This window comes from Oncorhynchus masou, chromosome 31, assembly GCF_036934945.1.
Source record: "Oncorhynchus masou masou isolate Uvic2021 chromosome 31, UVic_Omas_1.1, whole genome shotgun sequence".
In the NCBI taxonomy this organism is placed as follows: domain Eukaryota; kingdom Metazoa; phylum Chordata; class Actinopteri; order Salmoniformes; family Salmonidae; genus Oncorhynchus; species Oncorhynchus masou.
The window spans coordinates 60,404,072-60,427,631 of record NC_088242.1 but is presented as its reverse complement, the minus strand read 5'-3'; the positions used below and the strand labels follow the sequence as shown (position 1 = coordinate 60,427,631).

The 23,560-nt window shown below is 42.5% G+C and overlaps 1 protein-coding gene across 2 annotated transcripts in view; it reads left to right on the top strand.

Annotated features, from left to right (window-relative positions):
• The window catches only part of LOC135524216 (SLIT-ROBO Rho GTPase-activating protein 1-like), a 159,023-nt gene that overhangs the window by 1,334 nt on the left and 134,129 nt on the right, over nucleotides 1–23,560 (top strand). The window lies entirely within an intron of this gene.

The following is a 23,560-nucleotide window of genomic DNA, read 5'->3' as shown; positions in this document are numbered from 1 at the left end:
TCCATGAAAGCAATTTCGTTTGTCCTTCTCAACCAAACTCTCCTTGAATAGTCCAACAAATGGCAGCTCTCTGAGATGGCTATTGGTATGGTGCAGTTCCCATATGATGACTTTTCCTACAAGTCCTGAACTTTTGAATGAGAAATTAGCTAGTGACTAAAATGTGACAACCCTAATAAAATAATACAATTATAAACCATTGCATAGCAGAGCGTCTGCTAAATGACTTAAATGTAATGTAAATGTAAAAAAAAATATTTAAAAAGACATCTGTTCACACTACATATAGAGATATTTACCATTCAACCCATAACAAAACACTATACAGTGTTTGTTTGGGACTTATACCATTCGAGACCATAATATTGAAACCATTAGAATTGATGTTGCCTAATGGTTCACTTGTTCAACAGGAATGTTCTAACTAATCCAGACCTTTTTTGAAGGCAATAAACCAAACACAGGGGCGCTGTTTTCTGGACACAAATTAAGCCTAAGAGCAGGACAAACAATGCCATGAAGTCCAACGGTTATGGGTGGAGCTAGAAGGTTGTCATTCAGAAGTATTACAATGTAAATTAACTTTTAATCAGTCTGTCTGTATATTTCAAGACATGGCATATGAGGGTGCAGTGAGATACCCGGTGGGTTGGACGATATTTTTCTTGTCAATCATCTTGGGAAAAAAACTATACATAACTGGAAATCAACAAATCCTCCATCCTTAACCTAATGGAAAGGTCAAATGCTTTATCTTAATGTTGACTGTGCGTGGGTGACTGAGAGAATTAAAATGGTGTTGTTTGAGGCCATGTGGGGAAGAGTGATGCGAGTGCTGGAGATGGGTGTGAGCAGGTGTGTCTGGGCAGGTGTTATGTCATTGATGTTTGTGTGCATCTGTATGCTGTTTGTATATATGTTTTTGTATTGTTTAAAAAATGTCATCTTACGAAAAAAGACTGAACTGAATTGCTTTCCAAGAGGACTGGTTTGAATTGTGAGGATGACCACACCATTTATTTTCATCATGAGCAAAAGTTATTGGCTTTCTACCCAAAGCTGCAAAGAAGATGTTGTGATCCATTTAATAAACACAAGAATCCAGCTAAATTGATGTAAGGGTGTGGTGACAGTAGCAGGAACAGCGGCATCTATTGGGTAAAACTTTGTTCTTAATCACTAATTTATGGTAAATAATGCAAGTGACTTCAATGGCCATTTTTATCTGAACAGGGGAAAACATCACCATATTCACAAGTGCCGGGACGGCAGGGTAGCCTAGTGGTTAGAGAGTTGGACTAGTAACCGGAAGGTTGCAAGTTCAAATCCCCAAGCTGACAAGGTACAAATCTGTCATTCTGCCCCTGAACAGGCAGTTAACCCACTTCTCTGTCACCCACTAGGCTGTCATTGAAAATAATTTGTTCTTAACTGACTTGCCTAGTTAAATAAAGGTATATATTTTTTTTTACAAAATACGTTAAAAAACAGAACGACAGATTTGTTTTTACCTCGTCAGCTCGCGGATTCAATCTTGCAACCTTTCGGTTACTAGTCCAACACTCTAACCACTAGACTATCTGCCTATAAAATAAAATGGCCAATTTGGGTTCAATAAATTAGCTTAATTTCTCAGTGATTAAATTATATTTCAACAAAATAATGTTTCAGGAATGCTAATCTGATCTGTTTCTAACTGCAGAAACTATTTCAGAACAATCTGAGATGGTGAGTGTCAACCCTCTTGTACTCTTACAGGTGGAATTACTCGTATAGCTTAGTTAACTCACTAAAGCTTTTGTCAAGCTTCAGTCACTGATGAGAGATCAAAAAGATGTTTGGGCCACGTAAAAAGAATTGAACAAACTGTTTTTATTCTGGTTTAGTATCCAATATTATATACAGGTCTGGCTGAATATTGAGCAAGAGATTGAAACCTATTTAGGTAGATTGACAAATGCTAATCTTTCAGTCTGTGTTCCCTTTTATCCTCACTGTTCTCATGCTCTATCCCCTATTTTGGGTTCACTTGTTTTGCCTTCCATCATCGGTCACTGTCTGCAACACAGGTCAGTAAAAGTAATCTAGCCCAAATCTTATTTCAGGCGTGTCCTCATCCTTCTCAACCGAAGGTACTGATTTAAATAGCTCCGCTTTGGCTTGGAGTGTTCTTGTCTCCTCAACCTAGCCTGGATCTAAAAATAACAAACACTAGAAATAAAACCTGGTGTTTATACAGGTGCTTCTCTTGATACTTAGCTTGCCGACATTTATGTGTATTTTCCAACTTCTTCAGTCTCCTCCCAGCCCCCTGCAAACAGACAGAAGGCTTTTTTTCCAGACAAAAGTGCACAGGAAAGAGGCAGTTGCACCTGCTCTGTGGTAACCATGAGGACTTGGCCCCCAGCCAAGGAACTGCTGTTCTCCAGAGCTGTTAGGAGCTCTGAAATGCCACCTATTCACATCTCCATAGCAAACCTTCAATCCAGAGAGAGGGCTGGTGATGGGGGGTGAGGGTGGGGGGCAATGTCACTTGAGGAATTACCAGATTGTGTATGCGTGTGAGAAGCTATCATTTGCGAGGAATGTGTGCAGAACCTTCGCCTGTGATGACTAAGGCCCTTCAGCCTGTAATAGAAGGGTGATGCACAGTCATAAGGGACACTGGGTGCGGGACCTTCCATTTGTAATGCAAAGGGATAATGATACACGGCTGATTCAACTGAGAAAAACTGTAGCATTCCTCATGGGGAACGGAGGTCTGAGTAGAGCACACAGACAGACAACGTGTTACTCTATGGCCAATCAGCCTTGATCTGGTTTTACATTTTGAGAAAGATTGAGTTTACCCCATGATTCGGTTAAGGGGAGTGTTCCAAGATGGTCTTGTCCTATTATTTGCATACCCTGATGTCTGCTTTGCATTGTAAATCTCTTAACTTCTGTTTACTCAGTGTGAGAAGTGTCTGTTCAAGATTACTTACCTTAGATGTGTTCTACATTCATCCTATATAGCCATCCAGTTTTTCATCAGTACTGGTAGGAAGCATGGACTAATGATTTCAGCGACATTTGGAAACAAGGGAGTGGACGTGATATCTCCCTTACACATTGGCTATAGACCAGTGTCTGAGTGATATACGTTTGAATGAGTGGCTACACTTAGAAAAAGGATTCCATCTTAATATGTTAAGGTAGATTGCCACCAGTCTCTACTTCCAGCAGAAAGATTTGTATACAAATTCCTTGGCTTTTTTATTCACCATAATCCTGACCCTTTCCAGGAAAGGTGTTTCAAATGTTCATACTCTGCTAAAGCTGTCACTATCATTTTGTTTTAAAAAAATTGGGTCAAATTTTTTTTTTACAGGAATTTACTAGATTCAAGGGCTGGAACGATACCAGTACTCACGGCAAGTAAACCACACAAGGCGGATTGAATTCCTTTAGGAAACAATTATGTCGTCATTCAGAGTAACATTTATTTATTTCCCAAGCTATAGTACACAATATTTTACATATAGCAGGTTTTTGAAGGACCAAAAAGAGAAAATATCACTATACTGGTATCGTCCCAGTCCTGCTATGCTCCAACTGGCTCAAAATGAAGACATTTGGTGTTACTGAAATCAGGGACACGAGTTACACTTGTAAAATAGGCTACTTACTAAAAACAACGTTCTCCATTCACTGTAAACAGTAGGTTGTGAAATCCTTATGGCATCCCAGTTTTGTAGCAGCTTTGATAGGGAGTCTCTAAGAGTTTAGATATGTAAGTTAGCTTGGGATTGCCCTAATATTAACGGAATTGCGCGGCGACATCATCGACTCTTCACTTAAAAATGTATGTCAAACCATGCAACTCTATGCACGAGGACTGTTTCTACTGGTTTACATTGAACATTTTACAAACACATTTTACTGGAAGTACTGTACAGATGCAGAGTTTGGTAACAGAATTTCAGTTAAATCTCCCTCAGTTTGTGACCACATTTTCTAAGAACTCTGTTAAATATCTGCTCCACATTAAAATTCAACATGTCTGCAGAAAGAATGGAGTGTCAGCTATGACATGACACCTTGAGTTTGAAAAATATCTGTTTAGGTTATTGAACTACAGTAGGTGAAGTGGATTTACACCCGGTAACAGAATTGCGGTAACAGCATTTTCATCGTGGGTCCCTGATCTGTACTACATACATGCATAATATTGGATATGAATGTTCTCTTTATGGTGACGTATCCTAAATAGGTACACAAAGGTTGAAATATGCAATATCCTCCTTTTTGAATATTTGGGTTTTCTACATACTGGCTAATATTTTAATGAGCTCCGCCACCAATCAAGACCACATTTGGTTGGTCCGGTCTAGACCAAATCTGAACCAATCACACATTTGGACATCATAGTACACCAAGGTAGAGTACAGAACAGTATAGCACAGTACATTAGTGTACTGAACTCTACTGTACTGGAAAACTCTACTTTTTACTGTACTCTACTGTGCTCTACTGTACTGTGCTGTCCAAACATGTGAAACACAGATGTCGATGATGGTTCAGATTTGGTCCAATGACGGATGTCTATGTTTGGGCAAAACTAAGGCCGGGCCGGACATCTGTGAACATTGAAAGCAAGGCTGGTCCGGACTGGACCAAGGAATGACATCTGTGGACGTTTAAATCAAGGCCAGGGCCAACTGACCAAATTTCAACTACTTTTCAATGTTCTTGGATGTTCAGTGGGTGAGGATGTTGCTTACAGTAAATATAAAGAGGGGGCTCATGGGTAGGTGTCAGTCAGAGCTAGGAGAGGTGACATTAACCTCTAGGATATGTGGCCCACCTGACCAAAATCCAGTGAGATTGCAGAGCGCCAAATTCAAATACAAGAAATACTCATAATAATTCAGAAAAGATACAACTATTTCACATGGGTTTAAAGATGACCTTCTTGTGAATCCAACCACTGTCAGATTTCAAAAATGCTTTACGGCGAAAGCATACCTTATGATTATTTGAGAACATAGCCCAGCAGACAAACCATTACAACAGTAACCAGCCAAGTAGAAGAGTTACACAAGTCAGAAATAGAGAAAATGAATCACTTACCTTTGGTCTTCATATGTTTGCACTCAGAAGACATTCATTTATTCAATAAATGTTCCTTTTGTTAGATAGTCTCTTTACATCCAAAAACCTCCGTTTTGTTTGCGCGTTTTCTTCAATAGTCCACAGGCTCAAACGCAGTCACAACAGGCAGACAAAAAATCCAAATAGTATCCGTAAAGTTCGTAGAAATATTTTGAACTATGTTCATAATCAATCCTCAGGTTGGTTTTAGCCCAAATAATCGATAAAATTTAATCCGGACAATAACGTCGTCAATATAAAAGGTAAACAATAAAGACACTCTCTCGGTCGCGCGCATGAAAAAGTGTCAGGGTCCACTCATTCAGACTCCTCTTACTCCCTAATTTTTCAGAATATAAGCCTGAAACAATTTCTAAAGACAGTTGACATCTATTGGAAGGAATAGGAACTGCAATTTGAGTCTTAAATCAATGGATACTGTAATGGCATTGAATAGAAAACTACACACAACAAAAATACTACTTCCTGAATGGATTTTTCTCAGATTTTCACCTGCCAAATCAGTTCTGTTATACTCAGACACTATTTTAACAATTTTGGAAATTTTAGCGTTTTCTATCCAAATCTACCAATTATATGCATATCCTATCTTCTGGGCCTGAGTAGAAGGCAGTTTAATTTGGGCACGCTGTTCATCCAAAATTCCAAATGCTGCCCCCTACCCTAGAGAAGTTAATTGGAGAGGGGGAGATTCAAGACTGTTTTCACATCTTGCTTTGACCACCAGACAGAAAGAGAAAGAAAATCATGTTGAGCTGAACATAACAGTATGCCAGTGGAAGGGAGGACCGTAGTAGGTGACCCAACTGTGTTTTGTGACTACTTTCATTTCCCATTGCAACCAATTCCATTACTGATTTCAGAAATTCTGTTACCAATTTGGTAACAGGATTTTGCGTTTTAAACACTTATTAATTTTGTTTATGAATTATCAGTAAAAACACCGTAACTAATTGATAGGCCTACCTTGTTACTTCTGTTAGCTTTCATTATTCTCCCTCGTGAGGGAGAGAAATTAGAAAATATCTTTAAGATAAGTGGGTTTTTGGTAACGGAGTTACAAGGCAATGTTTCTGAAACTTACAGAAGGCTGACCATTTTCTTCTGAAACTAAATATGTGTTGATATTAGTTTGCAGGGGTATTGACTTCAAAATGGTATTTTGATGTATTTTTAATACCTTTAAGAATTTTTCTGGTAGATGTTTTCTAAGACCCCTTTCAATCTGTTTGACAATATATCATATCCTTTGCTTATTCCTAATGTTTCGGATGGAAAAATTGTTGAAATATGTATATACAGTATGTCTTAAGTTTGAAACTGTATAGACTCTTAGCTTTCATTGGACACCCAATTTGTCATGCTTCTATGAACTTCACATGTTGGTGCTCATGGGTCCTTTTACATGCAAATGACCATTTAGCCAAAGCCTATTTCTGAAGCCGGAGGCGACTTTTGTACAGACATTGATTCCTCAAGGAGCAGAACAACAAGCAACCACAAAGAAAAGAAGAGTCTGTTTGATGTGCTACTTTCCAGCCTCATGTATTATTATTTTTTGTTTTTACATGAGTATTGGTCTTTTATCCGACTAGTAGTCAAACATTGTCCACCTGACAGATATGCCTGACATCAACCCCAGTGATTCTACTTTGCAAAGAAATATAAAGCATTTCCCACTCTCTACTGACAACTTCTGAGAGCTTCATGGAGAAAAGCTAAGAGTGATTATTATTAAGTCAATAGTTTATCCTCTTATTTAATCCTCTGAAGTTCTTTGCTGTCTGGCTTTGGCAGTCTCTCTTGACAGGCTGGCAGTGTTTTCAATCAAGGCCTAATCTGTCATTCAACTGACATTCATTTCTTAAGCATCTTCCAGGAACAGTTTAAAAAACATTCTTCCCCACCAAATAATATGTTAGAAATGATTAATTGGTTATATTACTGGGAAGTCTGCAACTCGGAAATGAACATCCAGGTTTTAAACTTCATCAAGACGTCCATGTGTTCTATTCACTGATTTAGGCTTATACATCATGTTTTATCATGATACATTGGATAGCTCATCATTTAAGCCAGGCGAGGGGTTTGTGTGAAATGGGACTACATGTCGTTCTGAACCGAGGACGACAACCTTCCCCTGTCTGTTTTCTCTTGACCCCAGAGGTCCCTCTTGTTGGTTTCATTGCCGTCTGTGGCCCCGGGTCGTGACTCTGTCGGCCAGTCCCCACGAGCTGCTGACAGGGGTCCTGTCCTAAACCATCATAAAGGGTGCCCCATGTGGTCTGCCCCACAGCTTTTGAAATGAGATGCTCGCCCCTCTGCATTGCCGATAAGAATGGCTGGGAGTGTTCATATATTTACAAGGCAATGGGTGGGGGCACACATCATAGCCCATGTTGTTCTAGTTATGTTTTAATAGAATTGATTTGTATTGGGGTAAAGGATGTTCATGTTGTTTAGCTTGACTACATACAGTAGATTCATATTTTGTTTACTTGAGCAAAAACTGTCGTGTGAGTATACTGGAACAAAATAGATGGTGTACATGATTTAATAGCTCATAACTAAACATAAGTGGACTTCTAGTTCTATGAGTAATCAAAACAAGCCCTGCGCTGCCAGTACTGTGATTGGCTGGTGGGTGAGGCACAGAGACGGTAGTCTATGTGAATCCAAATGTGTGGTGGTACTCCAGAGAGCCGTGTACACTAAAGCTGCCTGCTCTTTATTTAGACATGATTCCCAGCTGTACCTGTGGCTTATCATGCAGCTGTGCTGACACCACCATTTTGGATTGCTAAAAGAGTCAGACCTTCTCTTTACAGGTCATTACCAAATAGTCCTATAGAGGGAAGACACACAGCCCAACAAGAGCAGCTCTTAGAAAGTTTGCTCAGAATGTTGACCATGTGGGGCGTTTTCGGCTGTCTGTCTCGCTGCTCGGCATACTAGTTTCCTAAAGTCTTGACTCTTGTCAAGGATATCCTGTTTTTCATGACTTTTGTTTACTGTCCATATCAAATAACCAAAAAATACACTGTCAGGACTTTTTTCAAATGGCCGATCTGGATGGACTTCCTAGTTACCAGCTGTTTCCTACAGTATGCAATGGACTCAATGTCCACAGAGATGTTGATGACACTAAGAGATCCCAATCCACATCACGTGTCGGCTTTCCTATGATCACACAGCCGATTTTTATGGCGGTGCCTCGGAGCATGTAATACCAGGGCTTTGATTAGCAATATAGTCAAACTGTTCCCAGGAGGATGCTGGCTGACACCAGTGAGCAGTTTATGGGCAGGCAGCTGTTTTTCCTCAGCATCTTCATTCTGGAACAGACTAAAAAGTGTCATCATGTGCCAGGTTATGAGCCACATTCAAACTCTGTGGTCTGTGTGATTGCATTCGGGTTGAGGTGGCATACAATGGTGCGAGATTAAACGGTTTGTGCATGGTCATGCTCTGTTGACGCTATGAAAGAAGTCTGTCATACAATGGTGCGAGATTAAACGGTTTGTGCATGGTCATGCTCTGTTGACGCTATGAAAGAAGTCTGTCATACAATGGTGCGAGATTAAACGGTTTGTGCATGGTCATGCTCTGTTGACACTATGAAAGAAGTCTGTCATACAATGGTGCGAGATTAAACGGTTTGTGCATGGTCATGCTCTGTTGACGCTATGAAAGAAGTCTGTCATACAATGGCTGTGCCTTGTTGTCACCGTTCATCCTCTCCTGGTAAACATCCATAAAAGGTGTGTGAGTTAATCTGAAGCCGGCTGTCAGCATCACCGCCTTATTTGGGGTGGCATCTCATCATCTCGTTAACTCTCGGGTCGCATGGCTCCGTGCTGCTGACTCCTGGGCGTAGCTAATTATACTGGAGATGTGTTAATGAACACAGTTCCCCCATGCTGTGCAGGGGTGAATGGCGACATTTTATTTAACCTTTTATTTAACTAGGCAAATCAGTTAAGAACAAATTATTTTTTTACAATGACGCCCGCCAAACCCGGATGATGCCAATTGTGCGCCGCCCTATGGGACTTCCAATCACGGCCGGATGTGATACAGCCTGGATTCAAACCAGGGACTGTAGTGGCGCCTCTTGCACTGTGATGCAGTGCCTTAGACCTCTGCGCCACACTCTGGAGTCGGAAATACAGTAATAAAATGCAAGTTCCTCTTCTCAAAATGTGAATTGATTGAACTCCGTTGTTATATATTCTCTTGGAATTGATGCGTACTATACAGACGTCGCCTCGTTAACTTTCCATGATGCCAATGCATGAATCTTAAATCGGATCCAAATCGCGACATATTTTTGACTCCAACGAGTCAAGTCCTCTGTGTCAGCTGAGATTCTAACAGAGTAACAGGGAATCTGTTAACAGAGCTCAGCCCCATGCTCCTGTTAGGCTCACTAATGCCCCAGGGTACAGGGGTGTTTTAATAAAGATCGGGCTTCAGAGAAGCTAATGGGATTCAGACACTTTCTACAGAACGTTGTCTTTAAAAGCACCACACACACCTACCATCTGTTTTCCACAACCCCCTCCGCTTTGTGCCGAGGTTTGCCGCCTTGCGGATACGCCTTTCTGTCTTCACCCCTGGTGGTATGGCGATGGGTGTTGGTGTGGGCGGTAGGTGATTGACAGCACCATCTGTGTGCAATCACCCTTGTTGCTATTTAATAAACTCAACTGAGCACAAACACAGGGGCCACCCCTGCTGTGCTTTTCACTCAGGCCACAAAAGCCATTGGGACAACAGTGCGGCCCCATCCCATGCTAGGCCCCATCCCATGTCAGGCCCCAGCCCATGCCAGACACTAAGGGCTCAGACACACCAATAGCGTTTACTGACAGAGTACTTAGCACCCCTGAACATAGTTTGCGAATTGAGTGCGCACCTACTTTACATGTAGAATCATGTGAAAAATGCCTGCTGTCAGATGTCTACAGCGGGTGGTCCCTAAAACACAGCGAGTTGAACGATCGGCATACAAACGCTAGATCCATTCAGTGCAATGTGTACGAGCCTTCAAGTTGCACTGTTGCAGGGGGAACCGATTAACGAAAAAGAGACCAGGCTTTTGTCACGTGCTGTAACTGATACTGGTTAATTGAATTCCGTTCTCTTAACCCTGCAAAATGCAAGCCACATTATATATGCACTACACTTCCCTCATCCACCCCACCCCCCCCCGTCTCTGTCTGCTTGTGGTGTTAGTCACAGAGTGGGATCTCTGGGTGGGACAGGACCTGACTGAAAAGCTGGTAATGAGCTGGATGGGGAATCAGGATATAGCTGCGTAGAGCTGCACTGCATCAGTGCTGATATGAGATATGCTGTGTTAATGAAATTGGACCACACTGTGGATCGAGGCTGCTGGGATTTCACCCACCCTGCCTGGCAGCCAATCCATTCCTTTGAACCTCCTGAGAGGACAGGCGGACAGACAGACCCCTAGACTGTCCATTGTGCGAGGCTGCCGCCTGCCACTCAGTAGGGCTGAGTTGGGTATCAATCTTTGGGAAGGATCAGCAAATAGACATAAGTATTTGGACCTTTTCACTTTTTCCACATTTTGTTACGTTACAGCCTTATTTTAAAATTGATTTAAATTGTTTTTTTTTCTCATCAATCTACACACAATACCCTTATAATGGCAAAGCAAAACAACATTTTTGGCTAGGTGGCCAGCTCTAGGAAGAGACTTGGTGGTTCCAAACTTCCTCCATTTAAAAGAATGATGGAGGCCACTGTATTCTTGGGGACCTTAAATAATGCAGAAATGTTTTGTTACCCTTCCCCAGATCTGTGCCTCGACAGAATCCTGTCTCAGAGCTCTACGGACAATTCCTTGGGATATAGACAGGTGTGTGCCTTTCCAGGGGCGGCAGGGTAGCCTAGTGGTTAGAGCGTTGGACTAGTAATCGGAAGGCTGCAAGTTCAAATCCCTGAGCTGACAAGGTACAAATCTGTCGTTAACCCACTGTTCCAAGGCCATCATTGGAAATAAAATAAAAATTCTTAACTGACATGCCTAGTTAAATAAAGTTAAAAAAAAAATGTCCAATCAATTGATTTTACCCCAGGCGGAATCTAATCAAGTTGTAGAAACATCTCAAAGATGATCAATGGAAACAGAATGCACCTGAGCTCCAATTTCAAGTCTCATATTGAAGGGTCTGAATACTTATGTAAATAAGGTATTTCTGTTTTTTATTAATACATTTGCAAAAATCTCAAAACTGTTTTCGCTTTGTCTTTATGGGGTTTTGGAATTTATTTGAAACATTTTAGAATAAGGTTGTTCGGTAACAAAATGTGGAAAAAGTGAAAAGACTTTCAGAATGCACTGTGAACACAGACCAATAGCCTGTCCGGGGTGGGCTTCCACTGATCCTTCTACTCATTTATGAAGGTAGCAACCCTTTCAATAAATCCACTCTGAGTGTCTTTATGTCCTCAAGATTCTTGACCTTTTGAGAACCACACCACCGATCAAAAATACATGCTTCCCTTAGGGGGGTGCGGTGTATGTGACAATACATCTACACTGAGTATACAGAACATTAAGAACCAGGTGAAAGCTATCATCCCTTGTTGATGTCACTTGTTAAATCCACTTCAATCAGTGTAGATGAAGGGGAGGAGACAGGATTGTGTACGTGTGCCATTCAGAGGGTGAATGGGCAAGACGGGGGAAAGAAGTGCTGTTGAACTAAGTATGTTCGTAGGTGCCAGGTGCCCCGGTTTGTCTCAAGAACTGCATTCCACAGGGATGCTGGCCCATGTTGACTCCAATGCTTCCCACAGTTGTGTCAAGTTGCAACCTTAAAGGTCCTCAATGATGTCATCATTGCCCTTGATTCTAAGCATTGTTGTGCTGCTACTTTTGTAGACTTGGCCAAAGCTTTTGATACAGTAGACCTTTTCACTATTGTGGGCCAACAATAAAGAGTATTGGTGTCTTTGGCATAGTTTGCTAACTACCTCGAGGGCAGTGTATAAAGTCAGAACATCTGCTGTCTCAGCCACTGCCTGTCACCAAGGGAGTACCCCAAGGCTCAATCCTAGGCCTATTTTGTACACTGTGTGTGTGTGTGTGTGTGTGTGTGTCTATATGTGTTCAGACTAGGAATCAGACAGGGTTCAGGTCATCACCTCTCAGTTTCACGGTTGACAAGTCGTTTTAATGTGTGTGCATGTTTAGCCAACTCCTCTGGTGTGTGGAGGTAAGCTGTTGATGCATTTTGCAGTGGAGGGATCCCTTAAGACGAGTGTAAACATCCTAGAAGGCAGGCTGAGTCAGTTGCCCCTCCCCCCTATTTCCACGATTTTCTTAAACAATGTGACATCTGCTACTTCGCTTCCTCCTTTCTATTTTTAAAGCCATTTGTCCACAAGCTGTTGCTGCTAGGCTCAGGTACATGGCTTGTCCTGTATCAACCCCCTGGGAAGAAGTCAGGCTAAAGCTAACACGTCCTCAACAAATCCCCTCACAAGTCTCCACTTCTTCCCTTTTAAAAAGCCACAACATTTTCAGGCCTTGGACTTACTTCCTGGACACTGATTTATCGTAATCCTGGGCTAAGAAGCTATTTCAATGTAGAATCTCTATTGAATATCTCTTAGTCCGGGATTAGTCTTAGTCTTTGTCTGGGAAACTGCCCCAAGATGCAGAAGATCACGAGATGCATTGCTGGTACTGTAAATGCATGAGGTAACGTGATGACCCTGTACTGAAACCACTTCATTACCAAGACATGTGAACTATTGAGTCAGGAAGTCATCTCATCCATTATTGATGCGTTCAGAGAAGAGACTCTCTTAAGTGGATGTGTCACAGCGATGATATGATTAGGCCTTCTTGTTGGCATATGGGGTTGGCTTAGTCCCAAATTGGAGAAACGAATGTCCTTCTCTCCACTTCAATGTCTGACCAAACCTGGTGGCCGATCTTTTATGCTGATTATTTCTCTCAATATTTTCTCGTGGATATCATCGCTGTTTGGCCAAACTTTGTCCTTACTGTCATTTGTTACTGTACAGTGTTATCAATGGCATTATGTAAGACTCATTTTGTGTGGCTTTAGGTCTGTTCTCTCTTCCACTGCATAGATACATCCCAAAGCGAAGCTCTGGTTTTGGGTGTTCCCAAGCAGCATAGCCTCCCTGGCTGAATCCCAATTTGTATTTATTAATTTATTTTATTTCACCTTTTATTTAACTAAGGAAGTCAGTTAAAGAACACATTCTTATTTAAAATGACGGCCTACCCTGGCCAAACCCGGACGATGCTGGGCCAATTATGCGCCGCCCTTACGGCCGGATGTGTGACAGCTTGGATTCGAACCAGGGACTGTGGTGACGTCTCTTGCACTGAGATGCAGTGCCTTAGACCGCTGCGCCACTTGAGCCCAGTGGCACCATATTCCCTATATAGTGCCCCGGCCAAAAGCACTGCACTACATAATGAATATGGTGCTCTCTTGGACGCAGCCCATCTCTGCTATTCCTACTTCCCATTGCTCAAACCGTCTCGCTACGTGGTTCAACAGCTAATTTAATGGAATTTGAAACAATCCAGTGTTTGGCAGAAACAGCGATGAGACAGTCTTTATTGTGCTGACAAGCCATGTCTCCCTCCTTCATAAAATAGGCGGTCAGTCATATTTCCTGGAATTGACAAAGACCGCTGGGTAACAATAGATTTGTTTAGTTAAACAGTTTATTTTTAGTTTTACAGTATGTGATTTTTCCACCTCATGGTGAACTTAGTTAGTGGTTGTAGTGCTAATGTTCTTTGGGATTAGCATATAAATGCTCCTCTTCATGTCTGAAGTAGTTGAAACAATCACCCATCTTAATATTCTAGTGAGGCTAGTTAATTGTTGCTGCCATTTACTAGTGTTTCTGGATAGGGGGGTACTGTCACCAGTTCTCCTGTGTGTGTCTGTGTGGTTATACCAAGACACTCCATTTTATTAATTTTCACAGCGGTTAGAAAAGTTTGTCACCTGGAGTGAACGACAATGGACAACACACAGGTTGCATTTGCTCTTTGTCCTGATGGAGAGAAGATTCATCTGCTGATCTTTTGACCCACATCCCCCTTTCTTCTACCTTGACCTCTTGACCTGCCAAATAAATGGCCAACGGCTACTCCTTCGGCCAGGCAGCCTCAAACAGATGTCCAGGACCACAATGAGGGGGAGACAAGAGGGGGAAGCTGCTCTTTTTAAAACCCCACGCTCAATAAAATGTCAGCCAAAGACCTCATCTCATTGTATCCTCTAAGTCTGATTTGAATTAGAGCTGGGAGGCAAAATAAGCTACCCTCTGTCCTTATGTAAAAATTCAATGCCGTTTCACCATTGTGGACACCCTTAATGTCTCCACTGGCTTATGTGGCCACCTTTTTCATTAACTCTGTCCCCAATCTGGGAGAAGTAGTGCCGGGAAGAGGGAAGAGTAGTTTCCCTTGGTCTTCCATGGCTTATCACCCACACAATAAAGGGACTTTTGTAGGAAGCATGAGACCGAGGAGAGGGCCGAGGCCTGTCTGGAGGAGGGCTTGGCTGTCTGATCCGAGAGCTCCAGGCTGGTCTTGTGAGCAGCGGGCAGGCCTGAACTCCCCTGGACCCTCCCTGGAGGAGGAAACTGGAGATATGGGTTCGGTTCCAGACACGGATGTTCTTTTTGAGAAAGGCCCATTCAGGAGATAGAGATCTGTGTGCCATGTTCCTCATTGTGTGCCTGCCGCCAGCGGTCCACACATGGAGAAGTGGTTAGAAAGACACGGTCCTCCTTTGGTCTTCACTGAGTTTAAAGAAAAACCTCGGTCTGTCCTTGGCTAGGCCTGCAGTCTATTTTAGGGTTTCTTGGAGAGGATTTGTCCTCTGTCTGAAATTAGGTCCCTATGATAACTACAGAAGAAGTTAGCATTATGACCTCTTTGGCTTTCCTCAAATGTCTAAGGTCATTGGGCATAAATGTGCTTAGATGTCAATGTAATGACCCCTCTGGCTCTCCATACATGTGTTATGTTTGTTAGTGGCTGCACTATTCAGACTGTTTCCAGAATGGATGCACCATATCTCTTAAGGGATGCCCAACCTGAAAGCTTGGTTTCTACTGTATCACCCGGTAGGCTGGGGCATACAGACAAGAACAAAACATATCTGTGAAAGATCCCCACTGAGTCACCACCTCTGCTGCAGGAAATGCTGAGTTAGACAGGCACCCACACATTTTTCTCTCGCTCAGATTGATTGCTTTATTGGCATGAAATACAATGTGTAGATATTGCCAAAGCAGTATAGTGGTACAGCATTTCAGAAAATACAGTGCAATGTGATAATGAAATACAGTTCATTTCTCTCACGCGCACACTTGAGAATACACACACACACGCATACCCACACAGTCTGTGCTAGAGTCATCTTGTTCACCAGTGCATCTTGAAAGCGTAGAGGCCTGACGGGTCAAGTGAAGGGGCCTTGAAAAATGAGCAGATTTAGCAAAGAGAAACATGACAACCCCCCCTCCCCATTTAATCTCCTTTGTCCACTTCCTGACCCCCTGCTGTCCCCCCCTCTGTCCTGTGCACACTGACCCCCCCCCCCTGATCCTCGGCCCCTGCTCCTCCTGTCCCATATGGCTGCCTTACTGGTGGGTGTAGTGTGGAGCCTCCGGCCCTGACAGATATGGCTGCAATGCGGTTATGATTTTGTTTTGTTTTTGTCATCCACATTTTTGAGGGGGGCGTTGTTTTAGTTTTTTTGGGTTAGAATGAAATGGAGCATAGTGCAAGTCTCTGTAGGCCTAGGCAACTCATTTTTATAATGGTTGAGTCTGGAGGGGCACTAGCAGTACGCATGCAGCAATCCAAAGATAGTCTATTGAGCTCAGGTTGGTCTAGAAATAGACTGTGTCTGCCTGACACTGTTTTGTTCAGTTCTTTTAGTCATGAGTCACTGACCCAAGTAGAGCAAATACACTTTTAGCCAAAGTGGACACCCATGAAGAATGGGAAAGGGCTATTGTGTTTTCAAAGTCTTTGAATCATAGGCTATAATATTGCTCATTATAATGCTACATTTTAAGCATGATTCTAATTAAACAATCAGTTGTGTAATCAAAATGACGGCTTGGGGATTTACATCAAATATATGCAATATATCAGGATGTGGAGGATGTCTGAAAGCATAACACTTTATTCTCACCAACACCAAAGACATTTGTATCCATGTTTTGGTGAAAATTGTTTCCTGGCTGTATGGACATACTGAATAAATACTGGGAAGTTGCGTGTGTGAGTCCTGAGATAGACGCCTGACTTGTATATCTTACTTTTTAATCAGGCCGCGTGTGTGTGTGTGGAGGAAGCTGCAGGCTTCCCTGGGGTGCTGTGATTTTTTTTTCTGTTTAACGACGTGTCACAGGAGAGTTGATGTATGGTCACCTGGACGTGTGGCGTAGGCATGAGGGGAGTGGAGAGGTCTAAGGCTTCAGACACATACATGTAGACACCCGCAGTGCATAGGAGAGAGCTGACCCACAGAGAAAGGCCTAGACAGACCTGCTCTCTATAGTGGGGAGAAACAAAGGGCTGGCTCTGAAATCTGATATCCTCCCTTCCTCCTCTCTCACTCATACACGATGTGGGCAGATGCCTTGTGGTTCTCTACTGCTGTGGCCCAAATATTCATAAATGGCTTCTTCTCTTTATCATATCCTGCATGACTTATGATCCGGCTTACTGTTAAGCGCTTTGGGGCAACTGTTGATTCTACTCAAATGCCTGGATATGTCAACGCAATAATGTGAATAGCCAAAACTAGCATTCGGTTTCACCTATAGGCCTACTGAGTAATCAAAGGAAAAAGGACGAAACTTAACAGTTTGAGTATTGAGACACAGGATTGAAGACCCAGAGAGAGAAGGCACTGTCTTATTATGCTTTATTGATTTCAAATAATCTTTTGACTCAATTTGTCAAGAGGGTCTTCTATACAAATTGATGGAAAGTGGGGATGGGGGAAACATAACATTAGAAAATCCATGTATACAAACACCAGGTGTGTGGTTATAATTGTCAAAAAACACACTTCTTTCCACTGGGCCGTGGGGTGAGACAGGGATGCAGCTTAAGCCCCACCCTCCTCAACGTATATATCAACGAATTGGTGAAGGCACTAGAACAGTCTGCAGCACCCAGCCTCACCTTACTAGAATCTGAAGTCAAATGTCTGTTTGCTGACGATCTGGTGCTTCTGTCCCCAACCAAGGAGGTCCTACAGCAGCACATAGATCTTCTGCACTATATGTACCTCTGCCTAAACATCAGCGCCACAGGTAAAATTCACAGCTTTGTGGAAGATCTTAGAGACAAGGCAAGAAGGGCCTTCTACGCCATCAAAAGGAACATAAAATTCAATTTACAACTTAGGATCTGGCTAAAAATACTTAAAAAATATCCTCCGTATACAACGTATAACACCAAATAATTCATGCAGAGCAGAATTAGGCAAATACCCGCTAATTATCAAAATCCAAAAAAGAGCTGTTAAATTCTACAACCACCTAAAACGAAGCGATTCCCAAACCTTCATAACAAAGCCATCACCTACAGCGAGATGAACCTGGAGAAGAGTCCCCTAAGCAAGCTCGTCCTGGAGCTCTGTTCACAAGCAGACCCCACAGAGCCCCAGGACAGCAACACAATTAGACCCAAACAAATATGAGAAAATAGATAATTCTTTCCAATGTGTCAAGTATTTAACAAAAACAGAGCAAACTAGAATGCTTTTTGGCCCTAAACAGACAGTACACAGTGGCAGAATACCTGACCCAAAATCAATGAAAGCTTTGACTATGTACAGACTCCTTGAGCATAGCCTTGCTATTGAGAAAGCCGTCTGGCGCTCGAAGACAGGCTATGTACACACTGCCCACACAATGAGGTGGGAACTGAGCTGCACTTCCTAACCTCCTGTCAAATGTATGACCATAATTCCTTCAGATCACAAAGAATTCGAAAACAAATCCAATTTTGATGAACTCTCATATCTATTGGTTGAAATACAACGGTGTGCAATCATAGCAGCAAGACGCGTTGCCACAAGAAAAGGGCAACAGTGAGTGTTATGAGTTATGTTTACTGTTCATTTTTTTTGTTTATTTCACTTGCTTTAGCAAAGTAAACATATATTTCTCATGCCAATAAAGCCCATTGAATTGAGACATTTGCTTTGAAAAAGAGGGCAGGACCGGTGTGCTGAACAGCCCCTAAGGGCCAGTCACAGGAGGGGACAACAGGATTTGACCCGCTGTCACGACCTCCATATTGTTTTCTGCTGTAATTACCTGGGAACGTGGGCTTTGAGGAGTCCTCAGATCTGGCCCCTGATTAATGCTCTGCGATTGGGGGGGGGGTGATCTCATTAGCCTCCCATGGCCTCTAGTGCCCTGTGGGAACAAGGTATTTCGTATTTGGACACTTTCTCATTCTCTACGGCTTAGCTTTCACTACAGATGCCCGCTGAAAAATCAATACAGGCTGGGAGACTGAGGGGGGGAGTGAGACTGAGCTAGCCGCAGGCTGCAAGGTGGGATTGGGGCCCTCCTAAATTGTTTGAAACCTGAGTGAAGGGGAAAGCAATATCATGTGGACCAAACCTATAAAGACTTGAGTCACAGTTTGACTTTCAGGAGCAAAAATTTAAACTACACAGATTATTTATTAAATTGTATTTATTTTTTTAACCGGAGTTAGGGCCCGGATTATTGTTACCTAATTTGAACAAGCATAGCAAAGCATTGATAGATCGATTTAACTCATGGCAAGAGTGACTACAGTGGAGGTTTTGCTAAAGGCAGTGACCCTCTACAGCGTTGTCACTCTCCTCAGCGCCCAGTCAGGTTTAAACATGTAATTAAGCTACCTCTTCCCTAAACCGCCTCAACCATTGTCCGGTACGGGATCCTCCCACACCCCCGCCTCGTCTCCAAGCCCAATGTCATTCTGCCATCACTCAATAGATTTGGGTATGAGGGATGCGTGAGGAAATGTTTATCCATGATGCCACAGGGTAAAACCACAAATGCAACCAATCACCATCAGCTTTCTTCAAACAGGGGATATCTTCGCGCCCAAATAGCGATAGCATGTCATCGCCGGTATTGTTGCCACAATGTTTTTGATCCCTGGGAATGTGAAGTCCTCCGGATTTAATAGTGCTGCACTCTTTTGTTTTTTCTTTTTGAGGTGTCAGTTTAGTTTGGTGAGGTGGAGTTCTCGTACTTAGTATATTGTCAGTATAGACTCGTGTTGCACCAGTCTGGGTGGGGGACGCTGGGGCTGCTGCAGCCTGCATGCGTAATGATGGGAGGGTGTGTACATCACTCTCTCCCCCTCCCTCTGCAGTGTCAGAATGCTGACGAATCCCAACAGCCTGAGTCATTAGCAGATAGGCCTGAAAAACAGCCATTAAAAAGACATGTGCATCTCTGGTCAAACTCTAAAGTGTGTGCCTATCTGCATAATTCTGTCTCTTTTCAGTTGGGATTAGGCTGTCGCTTTGAAGGCGGGCTCTTGGCAAAACGTCATGAACACATGCTCCACAAGTGTCTGAAGTGTTGACGATAATAAGCGGAATTGTGGAAGTGTTGTGCGCCTACAATGGTTTCGGGCAAAAAGGAAGTGATGCAATTGAATTGGGCGTTGCCTGATGCGTTCGGACATCTTACGTTGCCTCATTCTCCAGTTTCATAGCATATTTTAATTTACCTTTTACTATCACCATCCACAAACAGATCTCGAGTCAGTGAGGTAACAGTTCAACCCCATTGTGGACAGTCATCCTTTGTAGGATATATCCTTCTCTCTAGGTTCCTGTGAGAGCATGTTGCTATTAAGCATGGGGGTTTGAAATCATTTCACTATTCAAATAGTAGCATGAATGTTTGTTAGATATCCGGATATTCTAAATACCGGTTTTATTTTTTTTTAAACGTCCGTTTTTAATCTGAGCATTGCTGCGCGAGGGAGAGAGGCTGGCGTTCTATTGCTGAAGCTGCGGAGGGACCGGTTTGTATGAGAGAATTGTGCAGACTGAGTGAGAGAGCAAGAAGCCACCGCAACCCGACTACAGCCAAGTCTAGCTAACTTGTCGCAGCCATAATGTTATTTATCATTCCATGTAACAGTCCCGGCCTTGACTGGAGTAGCCTAATCTAGCCAGATATAGCTAATTTGAGGCTACATGCTATGCTTTCTCCCCAACCACATTCAGATAAAATAACAGCCTACCTGTTGGTTGCATGTTGTAGCCTACTCCTCATTTCACTAACTTTTATTTCATAATTATATTCCATGTTGCATTGCATTGGTGGACTCTCACTCCACTTGCTACACATTGAGCCTCTGCCGCTTTGATTGGCCATCATAAACAACAAGCGTGAAGGCTACCGGTTGTCTACCGGTCTTTTTGTTTTATTAACTTAATTTGAAATGTCATGGTATATCTTGTATGTAACAATGTCACATGGGTATTTTAATGTAGAAAAAGCCTTTTGTGTTAAAATGGGACTAATTGTTTTTCTCTCGCAAAAGTGAATACTCAGAATATTCAAATATCCGAACAGACGTTAGTATTCGAATACTTGTGTAGTAACCGTACACGACCCTACTTGCTATGTATTGCGATATCCCACCCCCGATCGCTGGCCCGTAAGCCCCAGCCAGAGCCTGTCTTCATTCTGCTGACCCGCTGTGTCTCGGGGCCTTGGCTCAGACCCATTCTCACATTCTCCTTGTGACTGACCAGCTGTCCAGATATACCTTGCTCTGCTGCCTCCACTTTGTCCTCTATTGTAGGGAGTTGTGGTCATTGGCTGTGCTTAGAAGGGAGTTTGTTTGATGGTGACAATAGCTATTTACCGATTTCTGCACGACATCCGTGCAAGCCAACGCATGCAGGCAGCATGAAATAAGAATGTACTACTGTACTAATGGCAGTACAATATGAAGATGTGAAGAAACTGCTTCTCCAATAAAAATCCCTGATCACACTTTTAGGCGACGGCATGGTGATGTTGGCTAGCATACTCGTGAGCAGAAACACGTTATTGGGTCAAACAGTTGTCGCGCTGAGCTGTGCATGTGCAGGCCGTTAAATGAAAGGCTCTCCTTCGATATATTGGTTGTTTTTGACAAAAATGAAAATGTGTCACTTTCACAAGGTTGTAGTAATGGCAGGTTCAGCTACTTAAGACATTGGCTCAAATCTAGGTTTGCCTTTAACAACCTCAGGACACATTTTTCACTTCTCCCATTGGCTTGCCAAACCCGGTCTGGTCTGTCGAGTGCTTTGTGACGAGTTCCCAGAAGTACCGTGATTATGGGTTAACTTGTCAATTCTCCCTGTGGGAATTCCAGGAAGGAATGGAACCGTTGGTCTCTCGATTTTCTGACTTGTCTGGCGCAAGCACACATTGGCTTGCATGGATATAGCACAATAATGAACAAGGCTATTACACATAGCATAAAGGAATAACTGAGGAAACCAGATATGAGATTGGTCTGAGACTTATTGTATAAGGGTGGCATCCTAAGGTGTTTCTGTAGCGAAACAGGTCCTGGCTGCCGACACACTCCTCCAAGCCTCTGAATAGAGATGCTGCTGCTTCACGTTCTTTGCAGTCAAGATGTTTACATGGGGCTAAAGCATCCATCTACAAGTGGATTATCTCAGCTGTCACAACTCCAGGCACGAGGCGGGAAAAGATGGCTGCTCTTCCTCAGAAGAGCTCACTGGCTGTTAAGACTGTCAAGAGAACGGTCTTCACGCAGTACAAACGTCGGAGGGCTGTCTGGCTGCAGTGAAGATGCTCTACGCTGTTGAAGTTGATGTTTTTGTCCACTTGTCTGTGATGGTATTTTTCCTGGGGATGGTTGGGGATAGATGAACTGAGCAGGGTGCTGAGCACTTTGAGAGCATGTGGATTTCTTTCTGCCTCGGCTCTCTGGATAGTAAATGTGTTTATCGGCTGCCTGTCTAGTTAGAGACTGCAGACGTTAGTAAGTCTGTCTAGATGCTCATGCTGTTGTTCTGAGATGAGCAGTGAGCATCCCTAAACAGTTTAATGTTACGGCCTATGATATGGAGTTATTACATTTATAGTGCACTCCAGTGATTAAACTTTTTAAACAATGTGGTTATCAGGGTCATTTCTTTCATACTCAAGTGCTCACCACCATCGAGCTGAAGGCCTAAGAGCGTGTCCTGTTTAGTCTTAACTTACTTATGCCCCTATTTCAATATATAGGCTACTGAATCAATCAATCATTAATTTGTTCATGACATCACACAGCGTAGTAGACATTCATGCTTTGAAATGCAATCCAGCATTTAAGTTTTAAACTAAAATAACAAAATGAGCTTTGAAAAACTATCCTAAGCAATGCATAAACTGCAATTCACCACAATTCACAAATGTATGTTTTGGGTCACTTAAAAATGCCTTTGTTTTTTAAATAAAATCGATTTTTTTTTTGTCCATTTTTGAAGTAACATCAAATTGATCAGAAATACAGTGTAGACATTTCTAAGGCCTCTGTATCTCAAACTAGACACTAATGTACTTGTCCTCTTGCTCAGTTGTGCGCCGGGACCTCCCACTCTTTCTATTCTGGTTAGAGCCAGTGTGTGCTGTTCTGTGAAAGGAGTAGTACACAGCGTTGTACGAGATCTTCAGTTTCTTAGCAATTTCTCAATTGGAATAGCATTCATTTCAAGAATAGACTAATGAGTTTCAGAACAAAGGTCTTTGTTTCTGGACATTTTGAGCTTGTAATCGAACCCACAAATGCTGATTCTCCAGATACTCAACTTGTCTAAAGAAAGACAGTTTTATTGCTTCTTTAATCAGAACAACAGTATTCAGCTGTGCTAACATAATTGTAAAAGGGTTTTCTAATGATCAATTAGCCTTTTTAAAACTATACACTTGAATTAGCTAACACAACGTGCCATTGGAACACAGGCCTGATGGTTGCTGATAATGGGCCTCTGTACGCCTATGTAGATATCCCATAAAAAATCTGCCGTTCCCAAATACACTAGTCATTTACAACATTAACAATGTCTACACTGTATTTCTGATCAATTTGATGTTATTTTAATGGATTTTTTTGTTGTTGCTTTGCTTTCCAAAAACAAGGACATTCTTAAGTGACCCCAAACTTTTGAATGGTATTGTGTGTACATATTATTTTTTCCAGTCAGAAACAAGAAACTAAATGGCTGTGCTGTGGTGCCTTTTCTTTGCAGTAGGGAGGAGGGCGAGACAATGTGTGTCAGTCACACAGGCACTCGCTGTCTTT